Source organism: Bos mutus, chromosome 4, assembly GCF_027580195.1.
Source record: "Bos mutus isolate GX-2022 chromosome 4, NWIPB_WYAK_1.1, whole genome shotgun sequence".
Classification (NCBI taxonomy): domain Eukaryota; kingdom Metazoa; phylum Chordata; class Mammalia; order Artiodactyla; family Bovidae; genus Bos; species Bos mutus.
The window spans coordinates 7,343,258-7,365,674 of record NC_091620.1 but is presented as its reverse complement, the minus strand read 5'-3'; the positions used below and the strand labels follow the sequence as shown (position 1 = coordinate 7,365,674).

Sequence of the window (22,417 nt, the reverse complement as noted above, 5' to 3'; positions counted from 1 at the left end):
CAGGCCACTGAGCACATTCCCAATTGTCCTCTAGGGAAATCTGATGCTAAAAAATGGACCTTTTCCAAAATAGTGGTTCAAACCAGATGAGGAATTACAGAGAAGACAGCCTTCCATGGTAAATACCCAGCCTCCAAATCCCCAATGTCTTCATTAGGGGACTGAAAACACAGGCACACCAGCTGGTCTCCACTGCTTTGAAGCACTGTGGCACAGTGGAAAGAGCAATGCTGTAGGGCTGGAAATAAGAGACTAGCCTTCTAGTCTCCAGCTCTGCCAAGTTTTAGCTGGGTGACCTTGACAAAGGTACTCAAATTCTCTGGGTCTCACTTTCCTCATTTGTTAAATGAGGTTTGATTAAACCATGGTGCCTTCTGGTTCTGAAATCCTATCTTTCATCTTAATATTCCCACCTTACATTTAAAGAAAATCACAGCAGGTTCTTGGGTGTTGTGTTTATTGGAGATCTGGCCTCTAACCTTTTCAATATTTTCATTGGCTTTCCTTCCACAAGATTAAACCTAAATTCTTTAGCATGACATTCAAGGTTCTTTGAGATCAGTCCATGCCTAGCTATTCAGCTGCCCTCCTCTTGCTCTCACCAATCATGTATTCTGTTCTGGCTATACTGGTCTATTTGTATGCCCCGTGCAATTTCAAATACTTACTGAGCATGTATTCTGTGCTAGACTCATCAGTAAGTCTTTTCACATATTGTTTACTTTATATTAATTAAAATAGAGCTCACTGCTATACAAACAAGCTATGTAGGGTCAATAGATTAATGTAATAGATTAGTCAAGTAACAGTTCAGTGTGGCAAGCCACCTTCCACCCAGGGTCCTTCTATTTTGCAGCATCTCCATCCTCTAAGTTTCAGAGTCCTTTACTTCCAAAGCTAATAGCTAGGAAAGACAAGGAAGAAAAGGCACACCTACTCTTATCCTGGCCGAGAAATGATGTACATCACTTCTGCTCACATCCAATTAATGAGAACCAATCGTTTGATTCCCCCAGAAGTATAAGGCATTAGAAACTGGTTGGGCCAACTCCCAGAACATTTGATGCTATGGAAGAAGAGCATGAGTCTTGGATGGTCAGCTAGGCATTTCATGCCCTTCCTTGATCTGTGCTTAGTAATGTCTTATTCACCCTTCAAACCTCAGTCCAAGTGCTACCTTCGTTGTGAAGTCTTCTCTGACCTACACAGGCAGTTCTGTTGTTCAGTCATCAGTTGTGTCTGACTCTTCGCAACTCCATGGACTGCAGCATGCCAGGCGTCCCTGTCCCTCACCATCTCCCAGAGTTTGCCCAAGTTCATTTCCATTGCAGTTCTAGGTCCTTCTTTTTCTATGCCTCATACACTTTTCACATTTCCCCATTATGACAATTATCATAATGTACTGTGTGGTTTGCTTGCCAGTCTACTCAACTGGACTATGAGCCTTAAGGGCAAAAATACTGTCTTTTTATTTTTGTATTTGGAAATCTTAGCATGCATGTGTCGGAGAAGGCGATGGCACCTCACTCCAGTACTCTTGCCTGGAAAATCCCATGGACAGAGGGGCCTGGTGGGCTGCAGTCCATGGGGTCGCTAGGAGTCAGACACGACTGAGCGACTTCACTTTCACTTTTCACTTTCATGCACTGGAGAAGGAAATGGCAACCCAGTCCAGTGTTCTTGCCTGGAGAATCCCAGGGACGGGGAAGCCTGGTGGGCTGCCGTCTCTGGGGTCGCACAGAGTCGGACACGACTGAAGCGACTTAGCAGCAGCAGCATGCATGTGTGCATACTAAGTTGTGTCCAGCTCTTTGCGAACTCCTGAACTGTAGCCCACTAGGCTCCTCTGTCCATGGAATTTTCCAGGGAAGAATACTGGAGTGGGTTACCATTTCCTTCTCCAGGAGATCGTCCCAACTCAGGGATTGAACCCGCATCTCTTGTGTCTTATGCATTGGCAGGCGCGTTCTTTACTACTGCGCCACTGCGGAGTGCTTGGTAATAGTAGTTTTACAATGAGATTTAATGAATTAATGTTAATGAATATTATCAGTGAGTGTATGAATGAATGCCTTAAGGAAAAGAAGTTGGTTTTTACAGAGGAACAAAACCTCAGTTTACAAAGTATATTGATGATTCAATCTTATCCATAATGCTAAAAGGAAAATAAGCTTTCCATACAAATGTTACAATTATAATCAATATTTTATATTATTATCAATATTCCTTTAGCATCTCCCTGAGGGTAGGGACCATATACATTTTGTTCTTTGATCTGACTCCACCATCTAGCACACCATCTGGCACATAGTAGGAACTCAGTAAATATTTCAGGAAGAGTGAAAGGATATAGAAATGAATGAAGACGGGCACCCTTAATCCCATGAGCCGCACAATAAGCACATGGCTTACATTACAAGAGAAAAGTGTTGATGGGGAGGTGAAAACTTACACCACAACTAGAAAAACAGAACAGAGCGCACATCGGGACTCTTACTATCATTACCTCGTACAAGCTATGTCATCATCCTCTTTATATAAGAAGATGAACAAACATAATTGGAGGAAACTAGAATCTCAGTGGCTATAGTTGCCTGTGAGTAAAATTAGGACAAATGGATGTCTCTAAAATGGCTGTACTATGAAATAACCTTTATAAATTGGTTAATGAGAGAAGCAGGAAGCAAGAGTGCAGACAATTACGGAGTCGTGACAACTGTGAAAAACATATTGAGAAAAGACGAAAACATGTTTTTCATAGTTTCTGAAGAGGTGAAGGGGACAACAGAGGATGAAATGGTTGGATGGCATCACCGACTCGATGGACATGAGTTTGAGCAAGCTCCGGGAGTTGGTGATGGACAGGGAAGCTTGGTGTGTTGCAGTCCATGAGGTTGCAAAGAGTCGGACATGACTGAGCAACTGAACTGAACTGAGATGAGAGACAATTCTACAATGTTTATAATACATTTATTCTCATAGGTCCCATGTGACAAAGTTTGGATTAGATATTGCAGATGGCTTCAAGGGGATTACTTCCCAGACTTTGTCATGAGAAGCATTTGACAAGAAGGACAAAGTGCAAATGCATAAGCAACTTCCAATCAGAACCTCTGCACGGGCTTGGCCAGGTATCCTGAAACTCTGGGAAGTCCTAAACATAAACAAGTAAGTTTGCAGTGTGAACTGATCTGTGATGGTAACAAAGTCGGTGCTGATACTGACGGATTTTTTGTATGAACTGACCAAGGTGTTAATGGTAGGTCTAGGCATCAAGTAACCTGAAAAATAAGACAGTACACTTTTGCAAACCTTTGATGATACATGAGCTTGAAACCACTGGCCTGCCCTGAGGAGCTATCTGTCTCCCACTGTGGCAGGAACTGCTATGAGCTCAGCACACAGATGGACTAAGCTTCCTAGCCTCTTTTGAAATTGGGCAGAGCTATATGCCAGAGTTCTGGCAAATAGAAAGTGGGTGGAAGGACTGGATGCCAGTTCCAGGTCTGGCCCATGGAAAGCCTCCTGTGTAATATACAGCAGGCTCTCTCCCTACCCACTGGCTGAATGGAGAGGATTCTGAGAACCTAGAGGAAGCTAGAGCCATGTGTTGGAAGAAGTCTGTGAATTACTGCATAGATTTACCACTGCATGCCACACATCTCCACCCCTACTAATTTATATTATACTATATAGTCAAGAACAATAGCTTTTCATTGGGCCAAACCATTATTTTGAAGTCCCTTGTTATAACAGTTAGCTTATCTTGACTAATACATCCTATTTCTGAACTTTCCTCCTGGTCACAAGTAGGAAGAGAGGCTAGGGTAAATTTCAAGAGTCTCAGTCTCCAGCTTCAGAGGATCAAGACAAAAGACGATATCAGAGACAAAGCTCAACATAAGGGAATATCATATTTAGCAGAATTCTAGAGCTACATTTAAAGCTTAGACATTCCCATAGAGCTAAAGCCATGCATGTGAGTCTCTGCTTATCTAACTAGTCCCCTCTGGGGGTTTTCATACTCTTGAGAGTACAGTGAATAATCATCTCCCAAACATAGTTATCATATGAACCCTCAGTATAGTCCATTCAAATTTATGTGCTTAGGATCTAGTCAGATAATATGTGTGTGCTTAGTTACTTAGTCATGTTCAACTCTTTGTGATCCCATGGACTGTAGCCCACTAGGCTCCTCTGTTCATGGAATTTCCCAGCCAAAAGATACTGGAGTGGGTTGCCATTACCTCCTCCAGGGGATCTTCCCAACCCAAAGATCGAATCTGAGTCTCTTGCACTGGCAAGCGGATTCTTTCCCACTGCGCCACCTGTGAAGCCCCTAGTCAGATAGCACAACATTTAAAACCTGTTTTGCTTTTTACTAAACATGGTAATTATGAAGAAGAAAAAATCAACTAGTAAGTAACTTTGTGTTTGAAGGTATATTTTTAAAGTGATTATGCAAGGTTTGGTTGAATAAAATACTAATGAAATTATGGGGGAGCCAACCAAGCACTGTGGCAAAAAAAAAAAAAAATGAGGCCTTTTAGTGCTTGCCTGAAGATGTTATTGGGAAACTTTTGTTTACTTGCCGGACTTTGAAAATTAAATCCTTCTTCAAGTAGCCTCGGGTGTTAAGGATAATAAATAAGATGTGCTGATTGAAAACATTTTAAAAAACAACTTGTTATAGCTTTTAAAATAACAAGGGATAAATTCAGCTTGAAATGGGATATACCAAATTCATATGGCCTGCTCGATAAAACACCAAGCTTTAAAGCTGGATTCTACAGGTCATCATTGTATTGATTCTCTACCAAATGAAATTTTGCAGGGGCCTGCGACAATAGCCCTAGGAAATGCTAGGTAGCTTCTACCTGTAAACCTGATCCCATTAACGAAAGGGGCAACTGATCTCCCTATCTTGAAAGTGCATAGATAAAGGGATGAACTGGAAGTTGGTCATGATTCAGAGGGAGGAAAAGGTAAGAGATTTAGGAGAAGAGTCCCTGAGGGCTTAGATGAAAGAATCAGTCTTGAAATAGTACTTTTCAAGAAATAAATTCTCTTGCCCTATTTTCAAGAGGTACAAACTAAACTATAATGATCCTCTAAATTTTCTAAAACCTCATCTTCTATCCCTTTTTCCAAGGCACTCCATTCCTTTGTCTTCCCACCTAAAATCTCTGGCTACAGTTAGATCCTGGAGAAGGAAATGGCTACCCACTCCAGTATTCTGGCCTGGAGAATTCCACGGACTGTATAGACCATGGGGTCGCAAAGAGACACGACTGAGCAACTTTCACACACAGTTAAGACCTGGTACTTCTTGAAGTACCACAGCTCTCTCTAAAATCACATAGGAATCCAGCAGACAAATAAGGCTTCCCAGGTGGCGCTAGTGGTAAAACCCACTTGCCAATGATGGGACTCAAAAGATGCAGATTCTATCCCTGGGTCGGGAAGATCCTCTGGAGAAAGAAATGGTAACCTGCTCCATTATTCTTGCATGGAAAATTCCATTGACAGAGGAACTGGGCTATAATCCATGGGGCCGCAAAGAGTCAGACGAGACTGAGCACACACCCACAGACAGACAGGTGGACTTAAGGAAATGTTGATAAGGTATGGTTGGGGAACTGACCTAAGGCTATCTCCCTCAAGATAGGATCTTTGATTAACACAAAGGATGTGTGGACTCCTTGTGCAGACTTGGCAGGAGTTCTTCAGGGGGAATCTGTGTGACCATGTAAGCTGTTACATGAGTGCTTCCCAACCTATTATCTCAATGATCAGATTCATTTCCCCCCCAAAGCTATAAGCTTTGAAAGAGTTTCATCTACTAAAGAAAATATACTAAGAATTTTTAGGTACCAGGTATTGCATTAATATGTGCTTTACACACATTATCTAAAATCCTCAAATACTCTGAAAAATAGAAACGATTACCCCATCTTACAGACGTGTAAACTAAAGTTCAGATGTGTTAAATAATTAGCCCAAGTCTTACTGTTAGAAACTAAATTCTGATTGGTCTTACCTCCATACCCACATTCTTACCAATAGATTCTCTACCCTACAGATAATACACACAACCAACCAGAAATTCATATTGTGAAGACACATCTTTATTATGAGTCAGTGTGACATAATCCCCCATATTCCAGACCTCTGCCTCCCCACAAAAGAGAAAAGCTTTGCATTACTTAGTCAATCTGCTCAGGCTTTATTGTGAGTAAATATACAATGTCTTCTAGGCTTTTTTAAAGTATTGGACATGGTTCAAGTAAGTCCATTACTATCTGACTCTGAGATCCCAGAAAAAGTACCTTTACTGCCTCCCCTATCTAACTGGTAACTTGCAAGCCAAAAGCTTTAAAAATTACAGAATAAATGGAGAAAAAGGATATTACTAATTCCAGTAGTAAAATGAAAATTGTTAGGCCAGTATCCTAAGATTAAGTTCTCTCCTGATATGCAGAAAATTTCCAACAACTCCCTTGTTTTTGTGCTAGCTGAAAAACAAATAACAAAAACAAACATAAAAAGCAATCAAGCAATAGTAACCTAAAAGCCCTTCTGGATATCCAGAAATACAGGACAACCTTGAGCAAAGTTTAACTGGCTGGATATTTAACTATTGTAAAATGAAAGTGTTTATTTGGAGATTTTAAAATAACTCATCTTCCTTAGAAACCCAAATTCTTACTTTTAGTAATGAACTCCTTTAACCTAGTTGCTTATATGTTCAATGGATTAGTTATTTATAGCAACTCAAAGATAAGAAGTAAACATCAACCAAAGAGAACAGATGCATACTTTTTCCTCACCCTTGAATTTGAACAGTACTCAAGAAACATCTAAAGATCTGGCTATTTTGCATCCAAAGAAAATGCTCTTCCTTAATTGTTTAGAGTCTAAAGTGGTTTTGGTTGGGGGGAGGAATGGAAGGCGAACGGAGAGTTATTTTAAAATGCCATAAAAGAGTCTTCTGTATCTGAACTCCCCAAAGTGTTCTGTCTTAAATACGTGTTAGCAAAAAGATTTGTTTATTCATAGCTAAATTCTGACTAATGACTGATTTCAGAGTACCTTTTTCTGGGCTCAGAGAAAAAGTAGTCTCTGCTAGACTTCATATTCCAGAAAGTTCTGCCCTGACTGACCAACCTCCGAGATAAACGAGCTCCTGCATCAACTCCATAAAGAGGATAAAACCTCAGTCTTAATCTTCTTATCCTTTACACAGGATAAAGGCTGTCTCCTAGGTGTCAGGCAACAACTCAGAGCCCTTTTATCTGAACATTCAAAGTAGGGATGATCATTTTAATACAGTACAAGTAGACAGGTTCTCTTTTTAAAACCCATTTTTTAAACTGGCTCTCATCACCTTCACCCAGTGATCAGTATTAGCTTTATTAGTAGTGGGACATTCAGATATAATGTAGGCCTAATACGAGGCAGTAGAAGTATACAGCATTCCCCAATGGAGAATTCTTACCAAAATGTTTAATCTGATTCTTCTCAAGTTTTTAGATCCAACTTTGAGTTTACAAGAAATACAGAGGACAGAAGAACAAGTTTAACAACACCAAGAGGAAACAATCAGACAAATCTAGCAAGTGGGACATTCTGTAGAACAATTTGCCCAGAATGGTTGATAAGTCAATGTCATGAAAAGAAAATGCATGTGGGTGTGGTGCTGTGAGACAGGTCTAGATTAGGAGCCTTAAGAAGCACCAGAACCAAATGAGATATGTGGACCTTGTTTAGTTAGCCATCTTTAAAAGATATTTGCGGGGGGAAGGAAAAAAGGGAGACATTCTTAACGGGTATATAGTTTGTTTGGCATAATGAAAAAGTTTTGGAAATAGTGGTGGTGATTACACGTAGTGAATTTACTTAATGCCACTGAATTGAATACTTTAAAATGGTAAATTTTACATTATGTATACTTTACCACATATTTTTAAAAAGATATTTTGGGAACAAATAGTGAATATTTGAATGTGGGTGGGTATTTAAATACTATTGAGAAGTTATATGAATTGTGTGAAATGTGATAATGGAACTGTGTACCTAACAAAGATGTGTATATTATTTAGAGATGAATGTTGAAATATTTAGGGGGAAATATATTTTATATATATATATATATGCTTCTATGAGTGAAAAGTGAAAGCTTCAGTTGCTCAGTCGTATCTGACTCCTTGCAACCTCATAAACTATAGCCTTCTAGGCTCCTCTGTCCATGGAATTCTCTAGGCAAGAATACTGGAGTGGGTTGCCATTCCCTTCTCCAGGGAATCTTCCCAACCCAGGGATCAAACTCGGATCTCTTGCATTGCAGGCAGATTCTTTACCATCTGAGCCACCAGGAAAGTCCCATATGCTTCTATAACTTGCTTTAAATAACTTCAGCAAAAAAGAAGAAAAAGGAAAACTTGAGAACATCTGGCAAACTTTTAGCAATTGTTTGATCTAGGTGATGAATATTGGATATTCATTATACTATTCTGATTCCTTCTCTCTATCAGAATTTTGCAAAGGAATCAAGGACAAATCACCCTTCTGTAAAACAGCACAAACAATGATTGGAATTCTGAACTGGAGATATAAGTTACTTTGAGGTGATGCTCTCTGGAAGGCCAGAATGTCCAGGGTAAGGAGGACAGTGGCACAGGATGAGTGTTGGTGGTTAGAGTCATGTAACCCTAACAGAGGTGTTACATATAAAAAAAGCAGCTGAAAAGAAAGTTCAAAAGGGAGAAGCAAAAGTTTCAACCCAAAACCAGAGTGCCGGAAATCTGCACAGAGAATCATTGCTCTCAGCTATAACTGGCTCCTCTGCTACCCCTACGTCCTCCCTTGGGGTTTGGGCTGCTTAATTGCACTGAAAGGTCAAGAATTGTTGCAGCTCTGGGAGCTAAACAGAAAGGAAAAGGACTATTTTCACCAAAGGCACTGTAGGTCACTTCCTTTTTACAAAACAATGCACCATAATGCAAGTCAAGATTGTGTCTCTCCTGTACAGTTTTGAAGTTCATCTCCATCCTCATACTTCGTGAAGAGAACTTTAGTAAACCCTGACTAGAAGTGCACCCAGAAGAGAAAAGAAGAAGACTTTGAAAAAGAACCACCCAGAGCACTAATATAGTAAATTCATGGCTTCCCCTGCCCAAAATACCTGATAACATCTGCAAAGCGCTTCATTTATACCAACAATTGTAACCTTGTTATAAAACACAAATTGCTTTAATAATTCTTCAATTTCCCTATGGGTTAAAATCTTCCTTGGAAATCTTGAAATGAACAGCTTCTTCTCATGGATCTTTGATTTTAATGGCACTGTGAAGCATTCTTACTCACCAAGGTATTCTGCTCAGGTTTGGTTTGACCTGTCTTCTCTGCTACCTGCATCTCTGTATCTCTGTCAGGAACCTTCCTCTGACTACAAGCATCAAGAGAGGAACATGAATCTTCTTTCTATCCTCTCCTTCTTACTCTGCTAGAGGGGACAGTACCTTGATTGTAGGCAGAGATCTACATTTACAGTGAGTAGGGTCGCTGGTCCTTCCTCATCCTCCTTCTCTCTCCACCCTCTTCCTTCCCTCTCTTTTCTCCTTCCAGGCAGCATCATCAATTTACGAGGGCAACTCTCCCTCACACTACAAAGTTCAGCTATTAGTTCAGCTATTTTGTTCTTCTCCATTCTCTCCAATGTTCCTGATTGCTCTCTTATCAACACACCCAGAGGAGAGTGATAACACTGCAAGATTCAAGTTTGGACTAGGGCAAAGAAAAAATGTCCCCTAAATCTTCTAACTTGGTTGTCAGATCTAGACCAGTTTAACAAAGAGCTCTGTATTAACATTTTAGGTACAGCCTCATTAACAAAATATTATATCACTATTGACTCTACTATCTGGGCAAAATCTGGATTTAGGTGTTCTTTTATCCTTTGTCCTAGTAATACTTTAATCTATCTATCCATCTATTCATCCAACCATCCATTTGTTCATGTATCTATCTTTCATCCATCCTTCTATATATATCTAACAGCTTTTTTGAGATATACATCACATAATATACAATTCACCCATTTAAAGTATACCGCTCAATATTTTTATTATATTTACAGAGTTGTGTAAACATAACCACAGTCAATTTTAGAATATTTTATCACCCCCCAAAAGAAACTTTGTACCCATTAGCAGTCACTCTGCATTTCCTCCTAACCTCCTCCATCAAACCTCAGCAATTAAGCAATTGCTACTCTATTTTCTGTCTCTATAAAGTAGCTTTTCTGGATATTTCATATAAATGGAATCAAGCTTTTTTCACATAGCATGGTGTGTTCAAAGTTTATCCATGTTGCAGTAATTCATTCCTTTTCATTGCCAAATAACATCCACTGTATGGATATACCATATTTTATTTAACCATTCATCAGCTGATAGACATTTGGATTGTTTTCTTCCTTCCTTTTTTCCTTTCTTCCTTCCTCCCTCCCTCCTTTTCTTTCTTTTTTTGTAGACTGGAATAGCATAACCATTTTCAATAGCCAAAGAATGGAGAAGCAGGACTCTAGTTCAGGAATCAGCTTCTCTGGATTGTTTCTAATTTTAGACCATTATGAGTACTGCTGCTATGATCATGCATGTACAGTTTCTGTGCTGACATATATTTTCATTTCTTTTGGTTGTAAATAAGGAGAGAAGTTGATGGGTTATATAGTATCCATCTGTTGTAGTCTATTGAGGAGCTGCCAGACAGATTTCCAAAGTGGCATACCATTTTATATTTCCACCAGAATGTATAAAAATTCCAATTTCTCCACATCGTCACCAAACCTTAACATTATCTGTCGTTTTGATTATAGCCATCCTAGAGAGTACGAAGAGGTATCTCAGTTTAGATTTAAAAACATTTTTTTTAATTTATTTTATTCATTTAGTTTTTATTTTATTTTTGGGTGCTCTGGGTCTTCATTGCTGCATGCAGGCTTTCTCTAGTTGCAGAGAGCCTGAGCTACTTTCGAGTCGAGGTGTGTGGGTTTCCCACCGCAGCGGCTCCTCTTGTTGTGGAGCACCGGCTCTAAGGCCCATGGGCTTCAGTAGTTGCGGCACAAGGGCTCAAGAGCACAGGCTCGGTAGTTGCGGTGCACAGGCTTAGTTGCTCCACGGCACGTGGGATCTTCTTGGACCAGGGATCAAACCAGTGTCCTCTGAGTTGCAAGGCAGATTCTTAACCACTGGACCGCCAGGGAAGCCCTCATTTTAGTTTTGATTTGTGTTTCCCTGATGGCTAATGATGTTGAGCATCTTTTCATGTGCTTGTTAATTGGCCTTTTTTGTATATCTTCCTTAAAGGAATGTTTATTCAAATTCTTTGTTGATTTTATTTTTTTAGGGTATCAAATGTGATTGATTTTTATTGTTTTTGTAAGCAATTTAGGGTCCTCTGGGTACATCCATTTTGGGAGGAAACCAGGTTGCTTTTGTAGGGCATGCCTGATGTGGTCCTAAGATTGGTTCACACGGTTTTATTTATTTTAAAAAGGACTTTTTGGAGTATAGTTGATTTACAGTGTTGTGTTATTTTCAGGTGTACATCAAAGTGAATCATTTATATTTTTATATATATAATATATATATTATATATATATATATGCTGCTGCTGCTAAGTCACTTCAGTCGTGTCCGACTCTACGACCCCATAGACGGCAGCCCACCAGGCTCCTCTGTCCCTGGGATTCTCCAGGCAAGAATACTGGAGTGGGTTGCCATTTCCTTCTCCAGTGCATGAAAGTGAAAACTGAAAGTGAAGTCGCTCAGTCCTGCCTGACTCTTAGCAACCCCGTGGACTGCAGCCTACCAGGCTCCTCCGTCCATGGGATTTTCCAGGCAAGAGTACTGGAGTGGGTGCCATTGCCTTTATACACATATATACATATATAAAACTAGTTAGTATAATCCTTTTTATTTTTGTGGAGTTGATAGTAATGTCCTCTTTTATTTCTGATTTTAGTAATCTGAATCTTCTTTCTTCGTTTTTTGGTCAGTCTAGCTAAAGGTTTGTCATTTTGTTGATCTTTTCGAATAACCAGCTTTGGGTTTTGTTCATTTTCTCTATTGTCTTTCCTATCTTTTGTTTTATTAATTTCTGCTCTAATCTACTACTTCCTTCCATCTGCTTGATTTGGACTTAGTTTGCTCTTCTTTTTCTAGTTTCTAAAATGGAAGAATAGGTTATTGATCTGAGATCCTTTTCTTTTTTTCTCTTCAACATAAGCATCCACAGCTGTACATTTCCTTCTAAGAACTGCTTCGGTACATTCCATAAGTTTTGTTGTGTTTTGCTTTTATTTTCATTCATCTCAAAATATTTTCTAATTTCTTTATCAGGTTTTTTTTTTTTTTTTTGACCTATTTGTTATTTAGGAGTAAATTATTTACCATCCAGATATCTGTGTATTTATCAAATTTCCTTGTCTTATTGATTCTACTTTATTTCCATTGTGGTCAGAACTCACGCCTTTTATAACTTCAAACCTTTGAAATAACCTAGAGTATAGTCTATCTTGGAGAATAGTCTATATTCATATGAAAAGAATGTGTACTTTGCTGTTGGTTGTTGGAACATTTTATAGATGTCTGTTAGATCTAATTGGTTTATAGTTTTGTTACAAACCCAATAATACATATTATAATTATGAATTAATATAATTTTATATCTTTTTTTTTAAGTTAAAAACAGAAAGGAAAGCAGGTTATATTTAGGGTTTGTTTCATCGCCTTCTTATTTACCAGTTCTGGTTCTCTTCATTTGTTCCCGTGGATTTGAGTTACCATCTTGTTGCACTTCTTACTCTACTATAGCTTTTCGTTCCCACCCACCTCCATTGTGAAATGTGTTCTTTTATACAATTGCTTTCTAGATCATTAAAGAGAAAAAAGGAGAAAAATTATGCATTGATATACTGTCTTTTATTCTTACATAATTGTATTTACTAGTCCTCTTTGGATTTTGTGTGGATTTGAATTACTGACTGGGATTACTTGTGTTCAGTTTGAAGAACTTCCTCGTTTCATATAACTCTAGCTGGCAATTAATTCTCTCAGATTTTGCTTATTGGGAATGTCTCTATTTCACTTTCATTTTTGAGAAATAGTTTCCTGGATAAAAGATTCTGATTTGAGCAGATTTTTTCCCTCAGCACTTTAGTTTCTTAAAAAAAAAAAAAATATATATATATATATATATTATTTATTTATTTATTTATTTTTTTTGGCTGTGCTGGGTCTTTGTTGCAGGCTTTCTTTAGTTGCAGTGTCTGGGCTTCTCATTGGGGTGGCTTCTCTTTTTGTAGAGCCCTGGCTCCAAGGAGCATGGGCTTAGTTGCTCTGGGGCATGTGGAATCTTCTCAGACTAGGGATCAAACCCATGTCCCCTGCATTTGCAGGTGTATTCCCAACCACTGGACCACCAGGGAAGTCCTCCCCCCAGCACTTTAAGTATGCCACCTCACTGCTTTCTAGCCCCCATTGTCTCTGGTGAGAAGTCAGCTATTAGTCTTATTTGGATTCCCTGGTTTGTGATGAGTTTATCCTTGCTGTTTTCCAAATATTCTCCTTCATCATTTTTACTATGATGTGTCTGAATGTGGATCTAGGTTTATTCTACTTGGGATTAGTTGAGAAGTTTTCAGCCATTCTTTCTATTTTTTCTGCTCCTTTCTTTCTCCTGTACTCCCATTATACATATGTACTTAATGCTTCTTACATTTCTCTGAAGTTCTGTTCATTACTTCTTCATCCTCCTTTCTCTCTGTTCTTGAGATCAAGTAATAGCTATCTATCTCGTTTGCTGATTCTTTCTTCTGCCAGTTCAATTATATTATTGAGCTCCTCTAGCGATTTTTTTTTTCCTAATTATCACAATTTTCAGGCTTGGGACATCCGTTAGGTTCTTTCAAAAATAATAATAATTTCCATCTCTTTACTGATTATCTTACGGGAGATTTTTATCCTACCTTCTTTTGCTTCTTTAAGTTTGGTTTTCTTCAGTTCTTTGAATATATTTATAATAGCTGCTTTGAAGTCTTGTCTGCTAAGCTGGATCTGAGCCCTCTCACAGGGTGTTTCTATTGACTGCTTTTTTCCTCCTGTTTGGGTCACATTACACTTTCCTGTTTCTTTGCATGTCTCATAAGTTTTTTGTTGAAAACTGAACATTTTAGATAATATATTGTAGCAAGGCTAGATACTGATCCTCTCAACCTTATTGTTTATTTTTGAACTTATGAGCTTATTGTTGTAATTTGCCTTTTTATTTCTTCCATGACTGAGCTAAACTATCTTGGTAAATTCTATTTCCCTACAGTTTGAAACCTCTGATGTTGCTCCTCAGAAGATGCATATTTGGCCTCGTGTACAGTCATCCTGGGATGATGTTGATTTTAGCATAGTTCTCTTTGACTGTCTCTGTCCCCAGTCTCCCTAAATTGTCTGTCTTTGTTGTTATGATCCCTAGATATTAGGCTCTATTAGTTGTTAGCAAATCACTCTGTTGTTTTCAACAATGCTTGTTGCATACATTGCTACACAGTCTGATCCAGTTAATTTTAAGACCCTCTGCAGAGGTAGTTTTTGAGGCCAGTCTTTGAGATTTGTTCTGATCCTAGGAGGGCTCTTCTTAGCTGTCTTTTTCTCTGGTCCTTTCTAGTAAAATGAACTGGCCTATAGTCAGGCTTGTTGTTCTCAAAGAGATACCAACTCCCCCTTAATTGCTTATCACCAAAATCTCCATTGTTTTCCAAGACTCTCTTCAGTTTGAATTTCCCCACATTCTTTTCCAAATAAAGTCTGTTCCCTTGTTGAGAGCTTCTGAGGGAACAGTGACCCACTTCTCATGGAGTAATACCCTTTTTTTACAAGTGAGGCGCCGGATTGGGGTGGTAGCCTTTGATCTTCTTGGCTTTCATCTCCCTTTACGGAACAACAATGTTAAATGGTAAATAATTTTCACCAGGTATGGTTGTTTTGTTGAGGAGTGAGTCTGTGAAGCTCTCCATACCACCATTTTGGAAATCATCCCCTAATGCAATCTTAAGAGTATTAAATCTCTTCTAGACTGCTAATAGCATTTTTCTGAACTATGCAGAATTTGGGTTCTGAACCAATTATGATATGAAGACTAAACTGGAGGAGAATTTGGAGGTAAAGCTACCGATAGATCACCCCTGACCAAATGAAAACTTCATAGAGAAGATCTGAGAACCATCTCCCTCGTGCATTCCAAGCATAGAATACCAGCACATCCTGATCAAAATAAACCACTAAAACAGGTATCAGGAAACAAAGGTACTAAATTTCAGCTCTCTTCCTGGTTTTCTGGGTGACCCTGAGTAAGCCAGTTAACCTCCTCTGAGTTCTAGTTCCCAGGAATAGCAAAGTGTTTTAAACTATTTGTCTTACCCCTGGCCCTCAAATAGGACATGTGGTTTAGATTGTATTTATGATGGAGTGATTTTCACTAAATCTTCCCTATTCTTCTTCCCTCCTGCTGTTTCTTGAGACTGACATCATGCCTCTGGGAAATATCTGCCTGGGCTTTGAGAGCTATTGCTACTTTGGGTTTGTGAACTCCAGATTGAGTCCTGTCTGATAAGCATCATGTTCTAAACACCTCACACTTGTTGGATGAAGAAAGGAAATCACAAAGGCTTATCCCTACCCGCACTAAATGTTTTAATTTGTGAAAGAAAAGACAGTAGGAAACTTGGAATTTCCAGCTCTGGTCTTTCAGTCATGATCTACTGTTCCAAGTCAGAATCGTGTCTTATCCTCCTTGGGCATTATCGTTTTTGGTCACTTAAAATGAAGTTGCTCCCAGACAATTCATCTCCCAGCTATTTTTGGAACAAAGTTTGCCTCTAGTAGAATCTTTATAAGATCCTGTGGTCCTGACAGTTTTTGCTGACTTCTTAACAAGCACTGCCACAAGCCATTTGAATACCTTGGAGATCAAGATTAACAAGTCCCACCAGTCATTAAGGTGGTTAAAAATCAGGCTCCCTCCCTTCAGAGATTAGGTTTAACAGGCTCACCCACAGGATTAAAGGAGTCTTTAGCCAAAAAACCCCAGATATAAATTGAAAGCTTACTGACCAAACCAAGATCCAGCTAGTTTTCTTATTAGCAGCAGTCACACTATTCTCCTGACTGGGAGGCAGAGTTTTCACAGCATAATAAGTTGTTAAAAACACTTGGAGCCCAGAAGGGCATCATTGCTTAACAGTTACAGAGTTTTTGTTTTGGATGATGGTAAAGTTTTGCAAAGAGACAGTGGTAATGGTTACACAAGATTATGAATATACTTATTGCCGCTGAATAGCATATTCTAAAATGGTCAAAATAGTCGACTTCATGTTATGTATATTCTATCCTCCCCCAACACAAAACACGTGGGTCCCCACTGCTGCTGGCTCTCTGTCCAGAATGTTCCTCAAATTATTTAATAATAACATTTAATCTGAGGCTCTGCCAGCACCTGAGTTTCCCGAAGAGCTCCAAAGATTTCCTGAGTTATTAGTGCCAACAACATGGCAAATGGAAAAAAAAAAAATTAACTTCCCATATCCCTGCCTGTTTCCCCAGAAATTTGGAAATAATATGTAGCTACTTAGAGTCCACGGGTGCAGAAAGGCTTAAGATGGGAGTATGTACATTTGGAGTTGGCCTCAGCTGGCATCCACTTCCTCGTGCCCTCATTAAGTGGTACCTGAAATAACTAGCAGGATCATAAAGTGGCTTACCCTAATCCTTCAAATTGTTAGACTTAATCAAGAATTATGACACGATATCTCCAATTAACTGCCAATAGTTTTGAACGTTCTTTTCTGACTGACTATGCCTTTTTCCTGTTTATCTGTTAGCCCACTGCAGCCTTGTGACCCAAGGCTCTGGAGTGGATCAGCCCTCCTACTCACTCCCTCCTGCGCACACCACATCTCCATGGAAACAGCTTGTCAGGCCTTGTTTGGCTGCAGGTTCTGAAGACCTCTCATCTGCAGCCTCAATCCTGCACAGATTCAGTCTTAATAAGCCAGGATTCTAAGTAGGAACTTGTATTAGGAGGCCCATCCTCTCTTGCTGGTGGGGTCTGGAATTGTCTTTAAGATTCCTTCAGGGTACACCTGAAGAATCCCCAGTGCTGGCTAAGTTGCCCTGACCTTCCACCACTGATATTCAGGTCAATGGCAGGGTTTCTGTCTTGAGTTCCTGCTTCAACCTGAACTCATCATCTCCTTCCAGCAAGCCTTCAGCTCCCATCATCTCTCCCCACCCACCAAAGGTGAGTCTTTCTAAACTCTGCAGGCCCCACCTGTGACCTAATCACCAAGGTCACTTGGTAACTGCTTTTGTATCTCTCAGTCTTATCTTTCTTGCATTCCTATTGCCTCTGCTATGGCTCAGGCCCACATTATTTCCTTCTTCAGTTACTGCAAGTTCCTCCAACCTGGTCCTCCTGCAACAAGGCACAGCCAAAGACAGTCCTTAGCAGGTGGCTACTGCTGTGGGCCATTATTCCAGTACCAAGCAATGGGTCCTGCTCAGCCACTGGTTGGCACCACAGTGGGCCCTGCCCACAATCAACCAAGTGTCAAGCAGCAACCTGATGTTGTTCAGTCACTAAGTCGTGTCTGATTTTGTGACCTCATGGACTGCAGCACCAGGCTTCCCCCTGTCCTTCACCATCTCCTGGAGCTTTCTTAAACTCATGTCTATTGAGTTGGTGATGCCATCCAACCATCTCATCCTCTGTTGTCCCCTTCTCCTCCTGCCCTCAATCTTTCCCAGCATCAGGGTCTTTTCTAATTAGTTGGCTCTTCACATTGGGTGGCCAAAGTATTGGAGTTTCAGCTTCAGCATCATTCCTTCCAATGAATATTCAGGGTTGATTTCCTTAAGAACTGACTAGTTTGATGGTTTGATCTCAGTGCAGTCCAAGGGACTCTTAAGAGTCTTCTCCAACACCACAATTTGAAAGCATCAATTATTTGGCACTCAGCCTTCTTTATGGTCCAACTCTCACATCCATACACAATTACTGGAAAAAACATAGCTTTGACTATGTCACCTTTGTCAGTAAAGTGATGTCTCTGTTTTTTAATACGCTGTCTAGGTTTGTCATAGCTTTTCTTCCAAGGAGTAAGCATCTTTTAATATCATGGCTGCAGTTACCATCCGCAGTGATTTTGCTGCACAAGAAAATAAAATCTGCCACTGTTTCCACTTTTCCCCCATCAATTTGCCATGAATTGATGGGACCCAATGCCATGATCTGGCACTTTCTTGTCAGAACAGAGAATAACGTTCATTTGGTGGAGGTTTACAGAAACATCATTACCTGACTATGATGTGACCTCAAGAACAGAGGCTCCGACATCAAGAAGTTTGCAACAACTCACCACATCTCTCCCTCCCCTTTCCCAGAAAAGGGCTTTGCTGAGAGCTTTTGAAGAGTTTGGGGGTTTTTCAGGCATGAGCTACCCATCTCCTTTCAGGGTCCTGCAATAATAATAAATCTTTCTCTGTTCCAAACTCCAAAGTTTTGGTATTGTTTGGCATCACTGTGAGTCAGGCACACAGACTTGCATTTTGGTAACACTCCTTGCATCCTTGAATCCACTCTCTAGATTACAACCAGTGAGAAAACTTCCTTAAAAAACATATTTGATATATCCTTCCCCCGCAGGTCAGTTAGTCATTCCCATTGGCCTTGGGATAGAATTCAGACCCTCTTACATACACATACAGGATTACACCTTTACAACCTGATCCCTGCTCACCTCTCCAGGGTCAATTCTTGCCCATTCCCCTGCATGTTCTGATCTAGGCCACACTAAACCACTTTACTTCTCCAGTGAACTTCCTGTTCTTTCTCCGCCTCTGCAACTTTGAACTGCTGCATCCTCCACCTGGAGGGTCCCAACTCCATGTCCCTCTCCACCACCCCACCCGCCTACCCCCTGCTCCATAACCTTTCACATTCTTGGGGAAGCTTCTCCAAGTGTCAAGTCTTAAGTCCCTCTTCTATGTTCTCTTAGAGGGCCTATGTTTCCTCCCTTTTTGCTTGACTGTCAACTCCCTGAGGGCAAGGAACATGCCAACCTCTAGTTCAGTGCCTAATATGTTTGTTCAATGTCTGTTGTATATGTGAAAGAGCAAAGAATAAAATTCTAGAATAAAAATGCCACCACATGCTAATTACAAGTACATCCTTTTCCAGAGTCTTCTGTTGTCAGGCATCATTCATCCACCAGATTGGACCAGGCATTGCTACCCCACCAGAACTGCGACTTGGACTGCTGACCACTGTCCTTGCGGGGCCATCTACAAATGGGTCAGTTGCCCCAGTTCACTCTGGCTAGTCCTGGTTGCTTCTTCTTGGCTAGTCACTGGGGAGGTCCCTGCTGGCCTTGTGGCTGAACCCGTGTGGCCTCAGTCAGCAGCTGGAGAGCCATTCCTGAGGGCTGAGATAGTGACTCAGCCCTTCCCTCTCATTGCCCAGGCGAGATTCCTTCCTCCCTGGTTATGCAAGGTCACACAGACTATGTTTTCCTTAGTGGAGTCCAAAATTTGGAATCATGGTAAGAGGAGAAAATGGCAGTTAGTCTCAGGAATAGATAAGATCCATCATGTTTCTCCAGGAGAGGTTTCCTTTTTTTCTCTTTTTGTTTTTTGGTGGGTTGTGGGTGGGTGAAAGAAGTGGTAAGGAACCTGTGTTCATATATAAAGAGATAAATCCAAGGAGAATTTGCATGTTTATGGATGCTTTTTGCTGCAAAGTTCAATGTATTATTTGGGAAAGAAGCCAGAAAAAGAGAGACTTCTCACCAGAGGTAGTTGGCCACCCGTGTGTGTGAAACAGCATTTAGCCCTCAGCCCTGTTCTGTTCACTTGTCCCTGAATGGACAATCTCTTATTTTCCAGAATGAGAAACCAACCAATTTTTTGCTGTGGACCTGAATGACATGAAAAAAAAACAGGGAGGGGATTTTGCAAAAATTAGGTTCCCTTGCTTGCAGTATAAGGCTGACACAGACAGGGAGGTATAAGGACTCTAGGAAGAGGAAATAGCAAAGTAAAGGCACAAGCTCACCATCTTCCCTGCAGTAAGAAAGTAAAAGATCCATTAGAGGAGAAAATGTACCTGAAAGCACTTAGCACAGTGCTTGGCAAATGGATGAGATTCAATAATATTGACTCTTTTTGTTTTTCTCTATGCTCTGTGTAGGGACTCATAAGGCAGATTTTGTGTAGGAAGAATATAGGGGGAAACAGTGGGAATGAGGGAGCATTCTCTACCTGGATGATAGTCAAAATCTTGCTGTTAGAGTTTCTTTCCTTTGTATCAAAAAACAAATACCAACTAGAGGCAAAGCACATTGTTTTCAGACATTTCTATTTTAGTAATAATGGTTCGTTATTTTCTTTTTCTTTCAGGCAGTAATGGTATGAACGTATAGGCATTAAACTCACAGATGAGGGAGGAAATACACATTTTCTATTACTCTAAGCTAGACAAAAACCTATCAGTCTAAACTGGAATACTACCACTCATAACATCTACTATATAAATAAACAATTTTAACAAGTATAAGGTTCTAGTAGAGATGAGCCAGCTAAGGAAGAGACTAAGGAACAGCTGGGTCATTAACCTCAGTACTGAGATAGTTTCTTAATTGGACATGTCAGGAGACAAGATCTCGTCTGTTGACAACTTAGAAAGTTGCAGTTGTGGAAGCAAAGGGAAAACAGAAAGCATAAGCACTTTCACGCATATGAAGCTCTTAACAGGCAGCTTCTAACTCCACGTATGTACTACCCAAACCAGATAAGCACACTCAGAGTACTTGACAGTGCTCAATAACTGTTTAAAAAAAAAAAAAAACTGAAAGCAAAACAAAATGAAACAAACAAAACTGGTACTTGTTAACATCAGTCAGCTATGTCCCACTTTAGGTTCAGTAATGAAAAGTGAAAGTCACTCAGTCGTGTCCGACTCTTTGTGACCCCGTGGACTATAAAGTCCATGGAATTCTCCAGGCCAGAATACTAGACTGGGTAGCCTTTCCCTTCTCCAGGAGATCTTCTCAACCCAGGGATCGAACCCAGGTCTCCTGCATTGCAGGCGAATTCTTTACCAGCTGAGCCACAAGGGAAGCCCAAGAATACTGGAGGGGGTAGCCTATCCCTTCTCCAGGGGATCTTCCTGACCCAGGAATCGAATGGGGATCTCCTGCATTGCAGGCAGATTCTTTACCAACTGAGCTATTAGGGAAGACAGGTTCAATCATGCTATCAGATTAATATAAGCTCTGAAACCAAGTACCCATGTTCTATGATTATACAGCATCATCCCACATGTACTTTCTTTTTATACCCAACAGTTTTGTACTCAACATATATTCAATATGTAGTCTTTACCACCTCCATTTACAAGTAAAGGAACCATGTCATAATAGGTAAATTGGCTTGCTCAGATTAGCAAGAAAATTAGTTAACCTAGAATCTAAGATTCCTAGCTCCAAAATGAATAGATGAAATGTTGAAATATCCTTTATTAGGGACAAAGAGATCCTCCTTAATATTTTAATGGAAAACTATTACAACTCATTATTTAAAAGACAAAGACCCTAATAGAAAAGTTGGCAAGGGATACAAACTAACGAATCATAAAAGGAGATCTCTAGCAATCAGAGAAATACTTTTTTGTTAATCAGGCTCTGCTTAAAATGTGAGTTCAGAGATCACTGGTTAAGTGGCCTAGCTCTCAGAACAAAGGTTAAAAGATAAATGGGCCTTTTCCTTGCCCTAATCCCAATTTGAGCCTTGCAGTTTTAATACCCTCCACTGGGAATAAAGACATGAGAAAGCCAAGAGCATTGAGAAGAACAGATCAGCATTGTCTGGGCCTCACAGATAATTATCAGCAGCTGAGGAGAAGGAATGCACAGGGTAGCATCCCAGAGGCTGTGGGTCCCCAGTGTTTCTCAGGGACAGAGTCAAGCCTTGTCTGGCTCTATGTGGAACCCCTGTGGTCTTGCTCCTCAAAATGTGGTTTCTGGGCAGCAGCAAGGACATCTCCAGGGAGCTTATGGAAATGCAGAACCTGACTCCAGGTCTTTTGAATCGGAATCTGCATTTTAGCAAGTTTCCCAGATAACATCACACACAGTGAAGCTTGAAAAGCACTGCCCTAGGGGGCGTGGCTCAGGGCCTGTTCATCACAGGTGCTTAGTAAATGCGTGCTGATTATGGCAGGACAGGGGGATAGCTGCATTCCCTTTCAAGAGTAAATCATCTGACTTATAAAAACTAGTCACTGTCCAGTTGGGTAAAGTATCAGC

At 40.2% G+C, this 22,417-nt stretch overlaps 1 protein-coding gene and 1 long non-coding RNA gene across 5 annotated transcripts in view; one reads left to right on the top strand and one right to left on the bottom strand.

Moving 5' to 3' along the window:
• The window catches only part of LOC138987588 (uncharacterized), a 49,099-nt gene extending 40,435 nt beyond the window's left edge, over positions 1–8,664 (top strand). Inside the window, exons 3-4 of the long non-coding RNA XR_011463933.1 lie at positions 2,983–3,168; positions 8,535–8,664. This is a non-coding gene — a long non-coding RNA (uncharacterized lncRNA). The remainder of the gene's footprint in view (positions 1–2,982; positions 3,169–8,534) is intronic.
• MKLN1 (muskelin 1) overlaps positions 1–22,417 on the bottom strand; it is a 392,319-nt gene that overhangs the window by 257,151 nt on the left and 112,751 nt on the right. The gene's annotated exons all lie outside the window — the stretch shown is intronic.